Genomic DNA, 15,255 nt, shown 5'->3' on the forward strand with positions numbered 1-15,255 from the left:
CTCATGGGCACAGTGTGGCACATATTTGCATTTGGTGGCACAGTGGGCGGCATTATTTATTTAAGTCGCTTATATTTGTAACATTTTTGTTTTTCAGGAGTGCGGTGATCTGCTGAAAAGTGCGGAGCAGCCGAAACCTGGACAGCAAACTGCAAAGATGAATCATGGCGGGAAGTCGTCACGAAAGACTGGACTAGGTAAAGAAGAGAAGAAAGAGAGCGACTGCAGTGTATAAACTGGAGGGTTAGGAGGGGCCCATTATATTATAATAAATCTATGTGGGGCCCATTATATTATAATAAATCTATGTGGGGCCCATTATATTATAATAAATCTATGTGGGGCCCATTATATTATAATAAATCTATGTGGGGCCCATTATATTATAATAAATCTACGTGGAGTCCATAATATTATAATAAATCTATGTGGGGTCCATAATATTATAATAAATCTATGTGGGGTCCATAATATTAAAGGGACGGATATGTGGGGCCCATTATATTATAATAAATCTATGTGGTGCCCATTATATTAAAGGGAAAGCTATGTGGGGCCAATTATATTAAAGGGAAAGCTATGTGGGGCCAATTATATTAAGGGGAAAGCTATGTGGGGCCCATTATATTAAAGAGAAAGCTATGTGGGGCCCATTATATTAAAGAGAAAGCTATGTGGGGCCCATTATATTAAAGAGAAAGCTATGTGGGGCCCATTATATTAAAGAGAAAGCTATGTGGGGCCCATTATATTAAAGGGAAAGCTATGTGGGGCCCATTATATTAAAGAGAAAGCTATGTGGGCCCATTATATTAAAGAGAAAGCTATGTGCGGCCCATTATATTAAAGAGAAAGCTATGTGGGGCCCATTATATTAAAGAGAAAGCTATGTGGGGCCCATTATATTAAAGAAAAAGCTATGTGGGTCCCATTATATTAAAGAAAAAGCTATGTGGGGCCCATTATATTAAAGGGAAAGCTATGTGGGGCCCATTATATAAAAGGGAAAGCTATGTGCGGCCCATTATATAAAAGGGAAATCTATGTGCGGCCGATTATATTAAAGAGAAAGCTATGTGGGGCCCATTTTATTAAAGAGAAAGCTATGTGGGGCCCATTATATTAAAGAGAAAGCTATGTGGGGCTCATTATATTAAAGGGAAAGCTATGTGGGGCCCATTATATAATAATAAAATCTATGTGGTGCCCATTATATTAAAGGGAAAGCTATGTGGGGCCCATTATATTAAAGAGAAAGCTATGTGGGGCCCATTATATTAAAGGGAAAGCTATGTGGGGCCCATTATATTAAAGGGAAAGCTATGTGGGGCCCGTTATCTTAAAGGGACATCTACGTAGGGCCCATTATATTAAATGGATGGCTATGTGGGCCCATTATATTAAAGAGAGAGCTATGTGGGGCCCATTATATTAAAGAGAAAGCTATGTGGGGCCCATTATATTAAAGGGAAAGCTATGTTGTGCCCATTATATTAAAGGGAAAGCTATGTGGGGCCCATTATATTAAAGAGAAAGCTATGTGGGGCCCATTATATTAAAGGGAAAGCTATGTGGGGCCCATTATATAATAATAAAATCTATGTGGGGCCCATTATATTAAAGGGAAAGCTATGTGGGGCCCGTTATCTTAAAGGGACATCTACATATATGATAAATTCTATATGGGGCCCATGATATTTAATGGAAGGCTATGTGAGGCCCATTATATTAAATAGAGGGCTATGTGGGGACCAATACATTAAAAAGAAAGCTATATTGGGGCCCACTATGTTATCTGGAAGGTTTTGTGGAGCCCTCTGTATTAAATTGAGGGCTATGTGAGGCCTATTAAATTAAATGGAAAGCGTTGCGGGGCCCATAATATTATATGGAGGGCTATGTGAGGCGCATTTATCAAATAAAGGGCTATGTAGCGCCAATTATATTAAATGGAAGCCTGTGTTTTGTCCATTATATTAAATAGAGATGTATCTTGGCTCCATTATAATAAATGGAAGGCAATGTGGGGACCATTATATTAAATGGAGGGTTATGTGGGGCCCATTATATTAAATGGAAGCCTATATGGAGCCCAGTAAATTAAATGTAAAGCTATGTGGGGCCCAATATTTTAAATGGAAGGTTAAGTGGGGCCAATTGTATTAAATAGAGGGCTATGTGGTGCCCAATATAAAACATGGAAGGCTTTTTGGTGCCCATTATATTAAATAGAGGGATATTTTGGCCCCATTTTATTAAATGGAAGGCTATGTCAGGTCCAATATATTAAATGGAGTCCAGTGTGGCCTATTATATTAAATTGACGGTTATGTGGGGTTCAATAAATTAAATGAAAAGCTATGTGGAGCCCAATAAATTAAATTATAGTACATGGAAGGCAATGTGCGGCTCATTATACTATATAGAGGGCTATGTGGGGGCCATTATACTTTATAGAATTCTATGTGGGGGTCCATTATACTTTTGACAATGGCAAATTGTGTGTTCCGGTGGCACTCCAAAGGTAAAGGGTGTGCTCCGGTGGCACTCCAACGTCATAGGGTGTGCTCTGGTGGCACACCAATGGCAAAAAGGCCAAAGAGTAGACTCTGGTGGCAGACTGAGCAGCCCTAGAGTGCGCCCCAGTGATAAGCAATAAGGCCAAAGAATGTACCCTGGTGGTAGGCTAAAAAGCCCTAGAGTGCGCCCCAGTGGTAAGCAATAAGGCTAAAAAGTGCACCCCGGTGGCAGGCTAAAAAAGCCTAAAATGAGTGCCCCGGTGGTAAGCAAAATGGTCAGAGTGTACCCCGGTCGCAGTTAAAAAGCCCAAGTTGGGTGCCCCGGTGGTAAGCTAAAAGGCCAAAGAGTGCACCCCGGTGGAAGCTAAAAAGCCCAAGATGGGTGCCCCGGTGGTAAGCAAAAAGGTCACATATTGGGCCCCTCTGGTAGGCCTACGGGAAATAGAGTTCTCCGATGGCACACCAACGGTAAAGGGTGTGCCCGATGGTACTCCAATGGTAAAGGGTGTGCTTCAGTGGCATGACAGTGGCAAAAAGTGTACTCCGGTGGCATGCTAATGGTGAAAGGTGTGCTCTGTTGGCACCCCAACTGTAAAGAGTGTGTTCCAGTGGCACCCCAGCAGCCAATGGTGTACTTCGGTGGCAGACCATCGGGAAATGGTGTGATATGTAAGGCTCATCATAACAAAAGGGAGGGCTATGTGGGACCCATTATTTTATATGGAAAGCAAGGTGGGGCCCATTATATTAATTAGGGGCTTATGTGGGGCTCTTTATATTAAATAAAAACATATGTGGGCCCCATTAAATAAAATGGAAGGCTATGTGGACCCCATTAAATTAAATGGAAGGCTATGTGGACCCCATTAAATTAAATGGAAGGCTATGTGGGGCCCATTATATTAAATGGAAGCCTATATGGGGCCCAATAAATTAAATGAAAAGCTACAGTATGTACAGCAATAATAAAAATGGTAATAATACAGGGTGGACTATTTATATGGATACACCTAAATTAAATGGGAATGGTTGGTGATGTCAACTTCCTGTTTATGGCACACAAGTATATGGGAGGGGGAAACTTTTCCAGATGGGTGGTGACTATGGCGGCCATTTTGAAGTCGGCCATTTTGGATCTAACTTTATTTTTTTCAATGGGAAGAGGGTGATGTGACACATCAAACTCATTGAGAATTTCATAAGAAAATACAATGGTGTGCTTGGTTTTAACATAACTTTATTCTTTCATGAATTTTTTACAAGTTTATGACCACTTATAAAATGTGTTTAAAGTGCTGCCCATTGTGTTGGGTTGTCAATGCAACCCTCTTCTCCCACTCTTGACACACTGATAGCAACACCGCAGAAGAAATGCTAGCACAGGCTTTCAGTATCCGTTGTTTCAGATGCTGAAAGGTTATATGGGGCCTATTAAAATAAATGGAAGACTATGCAGGACCTCTTGTAATAACTAGAAGGCAATTTGTGGCCCATTATATTAAACTAGATGGTGGCCCGATTCTAACTCATCGGGTATTCTAGAATATGTATGCGGCCGGCCGCGACCAATCAGCGAACCGTGTTAGTGAGGACCGGAGAGCATGTTTAAATTTGGCGCCAAAACCGGTGATTGGTCACGGCTGGCGGCCGCGACCAATCAGCGAATCGTATTAGTGAGAACCGGGGAGCGGGTACTTCCACTGTGAGCAGCCGGGAGATGACCGGCTGCTCGCAGCAGAAGTATCCCAACCGGCGGCGCCGCTCCCCGGTCCTCCCTTCACACTTGCCGTCGGGAGATCAGCGGCCCTAGCCTCTGATCTAGCGACGGTAGCCGCATGGAGGTCAGCGGCGCCGCAGGTCGGGGTACTTCTGCTGCGAGCAGCCGGGAGATGACCGGCTGCATCGCCACTGACCTCTGTGCAGAGCGGTGTTTAAATTTGGAGCCAATATCGCTGATTGGTCGTGGCCGCCGAATCGTATTAGTGAGGACAGGGGAGCGGCGCTGCCTGTGCGGGTATTTCCACTGCGAGCAGCCGGGAAATGACCGGCTGCTCGCAGCAGAAGTATCCCGACCGGTGGCGCCGCTCCCCGGTCCTCCCTTCACACTTTCCGTCGGAAGATCAGCGGCCCTAACCGCTGATCTCCCGACGGTAGCTGCATGGAGGTCAGCGGCGCCGCTGGTCGGGGTACTTCTGCTGCGAGCAACCGGGAGTTGACCGGCTGCATCGCTACTGACCTCTGTGCAGAGCGGTGTTTAAATTTGGAGCCAAAATCGCTGATTGGTCGTGGCCGCCGAATCGTATTAGTGAGGACAGGGAAGCGGCGCTGCCTGTGCGGGTACTTCCACTGCGAGCAGCCGGGAAATGACCGACTGCTCGCAGCAGAAGTATCCCGACCGGTGGCGCCGCTCCCCGGTCCTCCCTTCACACTTTCCGTCGGAAGATCAGCGGCCCTAACCGCTGATCTCCCGACGGTAGCCGCATGGAAGTCAGCGGCGCCGCTGGTCGGGGTACTTCTGCTGCGACAGTGGACAGTGGGACAGTGGCGTGCTCCGGTGGCAAGCCAACGGGACAGTGGCGTGCTCCGGTGGCAAGCCAACGGGAAAGTGGCGTGCTCCGGTGGCAAGCCAAGGGGAAAGTGGCGTGCTCCGGTGGCAAGCCAAGGGGAAAGTGGCGTGCTCCGGTGGCAAGCCAACGGGACAGTGGCGTGCTCCGCTGGCAAGCCAACGGGACAGTGGCGTGCTCCGGTGGCAAGCCAACGGGACAGTGGCGTGCTCCGGTGGCAAGCCAACGGGACAGTGGCGTGCTCCGGTGGCAAGCCAACGGGACAGTGGCGTGCTCCGGTGGCAAGCCAACGGGACAGTGGCGTGCTCCGGTGGCAAGACAACGGGACAGTGGCGTGCTCCGGTGGCAAGCCAACGGGACAGTGGCGTGCTCCGGTGGCAAGCCAACGGGACAGTGGCGTGCTCCGGTGGCAAGCCAACGGGACAGTGGCGTGCTCCGGTGGCAAGCCAACGGGAAAGTGGCGTGCTCCGGTGGCAAGCCAACGGGACTGTGGCGTGCTCCGGTGGCAAGCCAACGGGACTGTGGCGTGCTCCGGAGGCAAACCAACGGGACTGTGGCGTGCTCCGGTGGCAAGCCAACGGGAAAGTGGCGTGCTCCGGTGGCAAGCCAACGGGAAAGTGGCGTGCTCCGGTGGCAAGCCAACGGGACTGTGGCGTGCTCCGGTGGCAAGCCAACGGGACAGTGGCGTGCTCCGGTGGCAAGCCAACGGGACAGTGGCGTGCTCCGGTGGCAAGCCAACGGGACAGTGGCGTGCTCCGGTGGCAAGCCAACGGGAAAGTGGCGTGCTCCGGTGGCAAGCCAACGGGAAAGTGGCGTGCTCCGGTGGCAAGCCAACGGGAAAGTGGCGTGCTCCGGTGGCAAGCCAACGGGAAAGTGGCGTGCTCCGGTGGCAAGCCAACGGGACTGTGGCGTGCTCCGGTGGCAAGCCAACGGGACAGTGGCGTGCTCCGGTGGCAAGCCAACGGGACAGTGGCGTGCTCCGGTGGCAAGCCAACGGGACAGTGGCGTGCTCCGGTGGCAAGCCAACGGGACAGTGGCGTGCTACGGTGGCAAGCCAACGGGAAAGTGGCGTGCTCCGGTGGCAAGCCAACGGGAGAGTGGCGTGCTCCGGTGGCAAGCCAACGGGACAGGGGCGTGCTCCGGTGGCAAGCCAACGGGACAGTGGCGTGCTCCGGTGGCAAGCCAACGGGACTGTGGCATGCTCCGGTGGCAAGCCAACGGGACAGTGGCGTGCTCCCGTGGCAAGCCAACGGGACAGTGGCGTGCTCCGGTGACAAGCCAACGGGACTGTGGCGTGCTCCGGTTGCAAGCCAACGGGAAAGTGGCGTGCTCCGGTGGCAAGCCAACGGGAAAGTGGCGTGCTCCGGTGGCAAGCCAACGGGAAAGTGGCGTGCTCCGGTGGCAAGCCAACGGGAAAGTGGCGTGCTCCGGTGGCAAGCCAACGGGAAAGTGGCGTGCTCCGGTGGCAAGCCAACGGGAAAGTGGCGTGCTCCGGTGGCAAGCCAACGGGAAAGTGGCGTGCTCCGGTGGCAAGCCAACGGGACTGTGGCGTGCTCCGGTGGCAAGCCAACGGGACTGTGGCGTGCTCCGGTGGCAAGCCAACGGGACAGTGGCGTGCTCCGGTCGCAAGCCAACGGGAAAGTGGCGTGCTCCGGTGGCAAGCCAACGGGAAAGTGGCGTGCTCCGGTGGCAAGCCAACGGGAAAGTGGCGTGCTCCGGTGGCAAGCCAACGGGAAAGTGGCGTGCTCCGGTGGCAAGCCAACGGGAAAGTGGCGTGCTACGGTGGCAAGCCAACGGGAAAGTGGCGTGCTCCGGTGGCAAGCCAACGGGAAAGTGGCGTGCTCCGGTGGCAAGCCAACGGGAAAGTGGCGTGCTCCGGTGGCAAGCCAACGGGAAAGTGGCGTGCTCCGGTGGCAAGCCAACGGGACAGTGGCGTGCTCCGGTGGCAAGCCAACGGGACAGTGGCGTGCTCCGGTGGCAAGCGAATGGGAAAGTGGCGTGCTCCGGTGGCAAGCCAACGGGACAGTGGCGTGCTCCGGTGGCAAGCCAACGGGAAAGTGGCGTGCTCCGGTGGCAAGCCAACGGGAAAGTGGCGTGCTCCGGTGGCAAGCCAACGGGACTGTGGCGTGCTCCGGTGACAAGCCAACGGGACTGTGGCGTGCTCCGGTGGCAAGCCAACGGGAAAGTGGCGTGCTCCGGTGGCAAGCCAACGGGAAAGTGGCGTGCTCCGGTGGCAAGCCAACGGGAAAGTGGCGTGCTCCGGTGGCAAGCCAACGGGAAAGTGGCGTGCTCCGGTGGCAAGCCAACGGGAAAATGGCGTGCTCCGGTGGCAAGTCAACGGGAAAGTGGCGTGCTCCGGTGGCAAGCCAACGGGAAAGTGGCGTGCTCCGGTGGCAAGCCAATGGGACTGTGGCGTGCTCCGGTGGCAAGCCAACGGGACTGTGGCGTGCTCCGTTGGCAAACCAACGGGACAGTGGCGTGCTCCGGTGGCAAGCCAACGGGACAGTGGCGTGCTCCGGTGGCAAGCCAACGGGAAAGTGGCGTGCTCCGGTGGCAAGCCAACGGGAAATTGGCGTGCTCCGGTGGCAAGCCAACGGGACTGTGGCGTGCTCCGGTGGCAAGCCAACGGGACTGTGGCTTGCTCCGGTGGCAAGCCAACGGGACTGTGGCGTGCTCCGGTGGCAAGCCAACGGGACAGTGGAGTGCTCCGGTGGCAAGCCAACGGGACAGTGGAGTGCTCCGGTGGCAAGCCAACAGGAAAGTGGCGTGCTCCGGTGGCAAGCCAACGGGAAAGTGGCGTGCTCCGGTTGGCAAGCCAACGGGAAAGTGGCGTGCTCCGGTGGCAAGCCAACGGGAAAGTGGCGTGCTCCGGTGGCAAGCCAACGGGACTGTGGCGTGCTCCGGTGGCAAGCCAACGGGACTGTGGCGTGCTCCGGTGGCAAGCCAACGGGACAGTGGCGTGCTCCGGTGGCAAGCCAACGGGACAGTGGCGTGCTCCGGTGGCAAGCCAATGGGAAAGTGGCGTGCTCCGGTGGCAAGCCAACGGGAAAGTGGCGTGCTCCGGTGGCAAGCCAACGGGACTGTGGCGTGCTCCGGTGGCAAGCCAACGGGACTGTGGCTTGCTCCGGTGGCAAGCCAACGGGACTGTGGCGTGCTCCGGTGGCAAGCCAACGGGACAGTGGAGTGCTACGGTGGAAAGCCAACGGGACTGTGGCGTGCTCCGGTGGCAAGCCAACGGGACAGTGGCGTGCTCCGGTGGCAAGCCAACGGGACAGTGGCGTGCTCCGGTGGCAAGCCAACGGGAAAGTGGCGTGCTCCGGTGGCAAGCCAACGGGAAAGTGGCGTGCTCCGGTGGCAAGCCAACGGGAAAGTGGCGTGCTCCGGTGGCAAGCCAACGGGAAAGTGGCATGCTCCGGTGGCAAGCCAACGGGACTGTGGCGTGCTCCGGTGGCAAGCCAACGGGACAGTGGCGTGGTCCGGTGGCAAGCCAACGGGACAGTGGCGTGCTCCGGTGGCAAGCCAACGGGACAGTGGCATGCTCCGGTGGCAAGCCAACGGGACAGTGGCGTGCTCCGGTGGCAAGCCAACGGGAAAGTGGCGTGCTCCGGTGGCAAGCCAACGGGACAGTGGCGTGCTCCGGTGGCAAGCTAACGGGACAGTGGCGTGCTCCGGTGGCAAGCCAACGGGACAGTGGCGTGCTCCGGTGGCAAGCCAACGGGACTGTGGCGTGCTCCGGTGGCAAGCCAACGGGACAGTGGCGTGCTCCGGTGGCAAGCCAACGGGATAGTGGCGTGCTCCGGTGGCAAGCCAACGGGACTGTGGCGTGCTCCGGTGGCAAGCCAACGGGAAAGTGGCGTGCTCCGGTGGCAAGCCAACGGGAAAGTGGCGTGCTCCGGTGGCAAGCCAACGGGAAAGTGGCGTGCTCCGGTGGCAAGCCAACGGGAAAGTGGCGTGCTCCGGTGGCAAGCCAACGGGAAAGTGGCGTGCTCCGGGGGCAAGCCAACGGGAAAGTGGCGTGCTCCGGTGGCAAGCCAACGGGACTGTGGCGTGCTCCGGTGGCAAGCCAACGGGACTGTGGCGTGCTCCTGTGGCAAGCCAACGGGACAGTGGCGTGCTCCGGTCGCAAGCCAACGGGAAAGTGGCGTGCTCCAGTGGCAAGCCAACGGGAAAGTGGCGTGCTCCGGTGGCAAGCCAACGGGAAAGTGGCGTGCTCCGGTGGCAAGCCAACGGGAAAGTGGCGTGCTCCGGTGGCAAGCCAACGGGAAAGTGGCGTGCTCCGGTGGCAAGCCAACGGGAACGTGGCGTGCTCCGGTGGCAAGCCAACGGGAAAGTGGCGTGCTCCGGTGGCAAGCCAACGGGAAAGTGGCGTGCTCCGGTGGCAAGCCAACGGGAAAGTGGCGTGCTCCGGTGGCAAGGCAACAGGACAGTGGCGTGCTCCGGTGGCAAGCCAACGGGACAGTGGCGTGCTCCGGTGGCAAGCCAACGGGACAGTGGCGTGCTCCGGTGGCAAGCCAACGGGAAAGTGGCGTGCTCCGGTGGCAAGCCAACGGGACAGTGGCGTGCTCCGGTGGCAAGCCAACGGGAAAGTGGCGTGCTCCGGTGGCAAGCCAACGGGAAAGTGGCGTGCTCCGGTGGCAAGCCAACGGGACTGTGGCGTGCTCCGGTGGCAAGCCAACGGGACTGTGGCGTGCTCCGGTGGCAAGCCAACGGGAAAGTGGCGTGCTCCGGTGGCAAGCCAACGGGACAGTGGCGTGCTCCGGTGGCAAGCCAACGGGAAAGTGGCGTGCTCCGGTGGCAAGCCAACGGGAAAATGGCGTGCTCCGGTGGCAAGCCAACGGGAAAGTGGCGTGCTCCGGTGGCAAGCCAACGGGAAAGTGGCGTGCTCCGGTGGCAAGCCAACGGGAAAGTGGCGTGCTCCGGTGGCAAGCCAACGGGGCTGTGGCGTGCTCCGGTGGCAAGCCAACGGGACTGTGGCGTGCTCCGGTGGCAAACCAACGGGACAGTGGCGTGCTCCGGTGGCAAGCCAACGGGACAGTGGCGTGCTCCGGTGGCAAGCCAACGAGAAAGTGGCGTGCTCCGGTGGCAAGCCAACGGGAAATTGGCGTGCTCCGGTGGCAAGCCAACGGGACTGTGGCGTGCTCCGGTGGCAAGCCAACGGGAAAGTGGCGTGCTCCGGTGGCAAGCCAACGGGACAGTGGCGTGCTCCGGTGGCAAGCCAACGGGACAGTGGCGTGCTCCGGTGGCAAGCCAACGGGACAGTGGCGTGCTCCGGTGGCAAGCCAACGGGACAGTGGCGTGCTCCGGTGGCAAGCCAACGGGACAGTGGCGTGCTCCGGTGGCAAGCCAACGGGACAGTGGCGTGCTCCGGTGGCAAGCCAACGGGAAAGTGGCGTGCTCCGGTGGCAAGCCAACAGGAAAGTGGCGTGCTCCGGTGGCAAGCCAACGGGACTGTGGCGTGCTCCGGTGACAAGCCAACGGGACTGTGGCGTGCTCCGGTGGCAAGCCAACGGGAAAGTGGCGTGCTCCGGTGGCAAGCCAACGGGAAAGTGGCGTGCTCCGGTGGCAAGCCAACGGGAAAGTGGCGTGCTCCGGTGGCAAGCCAACGGGAAAGTGGCGTGCTCCGGTGGCAAGCCAACGGGAAAGTGGCGTGCTCCGGTGGCAAGCCAACGGGAAAGTGGCGTGCTCCGGTGGCAAGCCAACGGGAAAGTGGCGTGCTCCGGTGGCAAGCCAACGGGAAAGTGGCGTGCTCCGGTGGCAAGCCAACGGGGCTGTGGCGTGCTCCGGTGGCAAGCCAACGGGACTGTGGCGTGCTCCGGTGGCAAACCAACGGCACAATGGCGTGCTCCGGTGGCAAGCCAACGGGACAGTGGCGTGCTCTGGTGGCAAGCCAACGAGAAAGTGGCGTGCTCCGGTGGCAAGCCAACGGGAAATTGGCGTGCTCCGGTGGCAAGCCAACGGGACTGTGGCGTGCTCCGGTGGCAAGCCAACGGGAAAGTGGCGTGCTCCGGTGGCAAGCCAACGGGACAGTGGCGTGCTCCGGTGGCAAGCCAACGGGACAGTGGCGTGCTCCGGTGGCAAGCCAACGGGACAGTGGCGTGCTCCGGTGGCAAGCCAACGGGACAGTGGCGTGCTCCGGTGGCAAGCCAACGGGACAGTGGCGTGCTCCGGTGGCAAGCCAACGGGAAAGTGGCGTGCTCCGGTGGCAAGCCAACGGGAAAGTGGCGTGCTCCGGTGGCAAGCCAACGGGAAAGTGGCGTGCTCCGGTGGCAAGCCAACGGGACTGTGGCGTGCTCCGGTGACAAGCCAACGGGACTGTGGCGTGCTCCGGTGGCAAGCCAACGGGAAAGTGGCGTGCTCCGGTGGCAAGCCAACGGGAAAGTGGCGTGCTCCGGTGGCAAGCCAACGGGAAAGTGGCGTGCTCCGGTGGCAAGCCAACGGGAAAGTGGCGTGCTCCGGTGGCAAGCCAACGGGAAAGTGGCGTGCTCCGGTGGCAAGCCAACGGGAAAATGGCGTGCTCCGGTGGCAAGTCAACGGGAAAGTGGCGTGCTCCGGTGGCAAGCCAACGGGAAAGTGGCGTGCTCCGGTGGCAAGCCAACGGGAAAGTGGCGTGCTCCGGTGGCAAGCCAATGGGACTGTGGCGTGCTCCGGTGGCAAGCCAACGGGACTGTGGCGTGCTCCGTTGGCAAACCAACGGGACAGTGGCGTGCTCCGGTGGCAAGCCAACGGGACAGTGGCGTGCTCCGGTGGCAAGCCAACGGGAAAGTGGCGTGCTCCGGTGGCAAGCCAACGGGAAATTGGCGTGCTCCGGTGGCAAGCCAACGGGACTGTGGCGTGCTCCGGTGGCAAGCCAACGGGACTGTGGCTTGCTCCGGTGGCAAGCCAACGGGACTGTGGCGTGCTCCGGTGGCAAGCCAACGGGACAGTGGAGTGCTCCGGTGGCAAGCCAACGGGACAGTGGAGTGCTCCGGTGGCAAGCCAACAGGAAAGTGGCGTGCTCCGGTGGCAAGCCAACGGGAAAGTGGCGTGCTCCGGTGGCAAGCCAACGGGAAAGTGGCGTGCTCCGGTGGCAAGCCAACGGGAAAGTGGCGTGCTCCGGTGGCAAGCCAACGGGACTGTGGCGTGCTCCGGTGGCAAGCCAACGGGACTGTGGCGTGCTCCGGTGGCAAGCCAACGGGACAGTGGCGTGCTCCGGTGGCAAGCCAACGGGACAGTGGCGTGCTCCGGTGGGAAGCCAATGAGAAAGTGGCGTGCTCCGGTGGCAAGCCAACGGGAAAGTGGCGTGCTCCGGTGGCAAGCCAACGGGACTGTGGCGTGCTCCGGTGGCAAGCCAACGGGACTGTGGCTTGCTCCGGTGGCAAGCCAACGGGACTGTGGCGTGCTCCGGTGGCAAGCCAACGGGACAGTGCAGTGCTACGGTGGCAAGCCAACGGGACTGTGGCGTGCTCCGGTGGCAAGCCAACGGGACAGTGGCGTGCTCCGGTGGCAAGCCAACGGGACAGTGGAGTGCTCCGGTGGCAAGCCAACGGGACAGTGGAGTGCTCCGGTGGCAAGCCAACAGGAAAGTGGCGTGCTCCGGTGGCAAGCCAACGGGAAAGTGGCGTGCTCCGGTGGCAAGCCAACGGGAAAGTGGCGTGCTCCGGTGGCAAGCCAACGGGAAAGTGGCGTGCTCCGGTGGCAAGCCAACGGGACTGTGGCGTGCTCCGGTGGCAAGCCAACGGGACTGTGGCGTGCTCCGGTGGCAAGCCAACGGGACAGTGGCGTGCTCCGGTGGCAAGCCAACGGGACAGTGGCGTGCTCCGGTGGGAAGCCAATGAGAAAGTGGCGTGCTCCGGTGGCAAGCCAACGGGAAAGTGGCGTGCTCCGGTGGCAAGCCAACGGGACTGTGGCGTGCTCCGGTGGCAAGCCAACGGGACTGTGGCTTGCTCCGGTGGCAAGCCAACGGGACTGTGGCGTGCTCCGGTGGCAAGCCAACGGGACAGTGGAGTGCTACGGTGGCAAGCCAACGGGACTGTGGCGTGCTCCGGTGGCAAGCCAACGGGACAGTGGCGTGCTCCGGTGGCAAGCCAACGGGACAGTGGCGTGCTCCGGTGGCAAGCCAACGGGAAAGTGGCGTGCTCCGGTGGCAAGCCAACGGGAAAGTGGTGTGCTCCGGTGGCAAGCCAACGGGAAAGTGGCGTGCTCCGGTGGCAAGCCAACGGGAAAGTGGCATGCTCCGGTGGCAAGCCAACGGGACTGTGGCGTGCTCCGGTGGCAAGCCAAGGGGACAGTGGCGTGGTCCGGTGGCAAGCCAACGGGACAGTGGCGTGCTCCGGTGGCAAGCCAACGGGACAGTGGCATGCTCCGGTGGCAAGCCAACGGGACAGTGGCGTGCTCCGGTGGCAAGCCAACGGGAAAGTGGCGTGCTCCGGTGCCAAGCCAACGGGACAGTGGCGTGCTCCGGTGGCAAGCTAACGGGACAGTGGCGTGCTCCGGTGGCAAGCCAACGGGACAGTGGCGTGCTCCGGTGGCAAGCCAACGGGACTGTGGCGTGCTCCGGTGGCAAGCCAACGGGACAGTGGCGTGCTCCGGTGGCAAGCCAACGGGACAGTGGCGTGCTCCGGTGGCAAGCCAACGGGACTGTGGCGTGCTCCGGTGGCAAGCCAACGGGAAAGTGGCGTGCTCCGGTGGCAAGCCAACGGGAAAGTGGCGTGCTCCGGTGGCAAGCCAACGGGAAAGTGGCGTGCTCCGGTGGCAAGCCAACGGGAAAGTGGCGTGCTCCGGTGGCAAGCCAACGGGAAAGTGGCGTGCTCCGGGGGCAAGCCAACGGGAAAGTGGCGTGCTCCGGTGGCAAGCCAACGGGACTGTGGCGTGCTCCGGTGGCAAGCCAACGGGACTGTGGCGTGCTCCTGTGGCAAGCCAACGGGACAGTGGCGTGCTCCGGTCGCAAGCCAACGGGAAAGTGGCGTGCTCCAGTGGCAAGCCAACGGGAAAGTGGCGTGCTCCGGTGGCAAGCCAACGGGAAAGTGGCGTGCTCCGGTGGCAAGCCAACGGGAAAGAGGCGTGCTCCGGTGGCAAGCCAACGGGAAAGTGGCGTGCTCCGGTGGCAAGCCAACGGGAAAGTGGCGTGCTCCGGTGGCAAGCCAACGGGAAAGTGGCGTGCTCCGGTGGCAAGCCAACGGGAAAGTGGCGTGCTCCGGTGGCAAGCCAACGGGAAAGTGGCGTGCTCCGGTGGCAAGGCAACGGGACAGTGGCGTGCTCCGGTGGCAAGCCAACGGGACAGTGGCGTGCTCCGGTGGCAAGCCAACGGGACAGTGGCGTGCTCCGGTGGCAAGCCAACGGGAAAGTGGCGTGCTCCGGTGGCAAGCCAACGGGACAGTGGCGTGCTCCGGTGGCAAGCCAACGGGAAAGTGGCGTGCTCCGGTGGCAAGCCAACGGGAAAGTGGCGTGCTCCGGTGGCAAGCCAACAGGACTGTGGCGTGCTCCGGTGGCAAGCCAACGGGACTGTGGCGTGCTCCGGTGGCAAGCCAACGGGAAAGTGGCGTGCTCCGGTGGCAAGCCAACGGGAAAGTGGCGTGCTCCGGTGGCAAGCCAACGGGAAAGTGGCGTGCTCCGGTGGCAAGCCAACGGGAAAATGGCGTGCTCCGGTGGCAAGCCAACGGGAAAGTGGCGTGCTCCGGTGGCAAGCCAACGGGAAAGTGGCGTGCTCCGGTGGCAAGCCAACGGGAAAGTGGCGTGCTCCGGTGGCAAGCCAACGGGGCTGTGGCGTGCTCCGGTGGCAAGCCAACGGGACTGTGGCGTGCTCCGGTGGCAAACCAACGGGACAGTGGCGTGCTCCGGTGGCAAGCCAACGGGACAGTGGCGTGCTCCGGTGGCAAGCCAACGAGAAAGTGGCGTGCTCCGGTGGCAAGCCAACGGGAAATTGGCGTGCTCCGGTGGCAAGCCAACGGGACTGTGGCGTGCTCCGGTGGCAAGCCAACGGGAAAGTGGCGTGCTCCGGTGGCAAGCCAACGGGACAGTGGCGTGCTCCGGTGGCAAGCCAACGGGACAGTGGCGTGCTCCGGTGGCAAGCCAACGGGACAGTGGCGTGCTCCGGTGGCAAGCCAACGGGACAGTGGCGTGCTCCGGTGGCAAGCCAACGGGACAGTGGCGTGCTCCGGTGGCAAGCCAACGGGAAAGTGGCGTGCTCCGGTGGC

The sequence above is a fragment of the Phyllobates terribilis genome, unplaced genomic scaffold, assembly GCF_046119375.1.
Source record: "Phyllobates terribilis strain yellow unplaced genomic scaffold, ASM4611937v1 Scaffold_38__1_contigs__length_12584779, whole genome shotgun sequence".
Lineage (NCBI taxonomy): Eukaryota > Metazoa > Chordata > Amphibia > Anura > Dendrobatidae > Phyllobates > Phyllobates terribilis.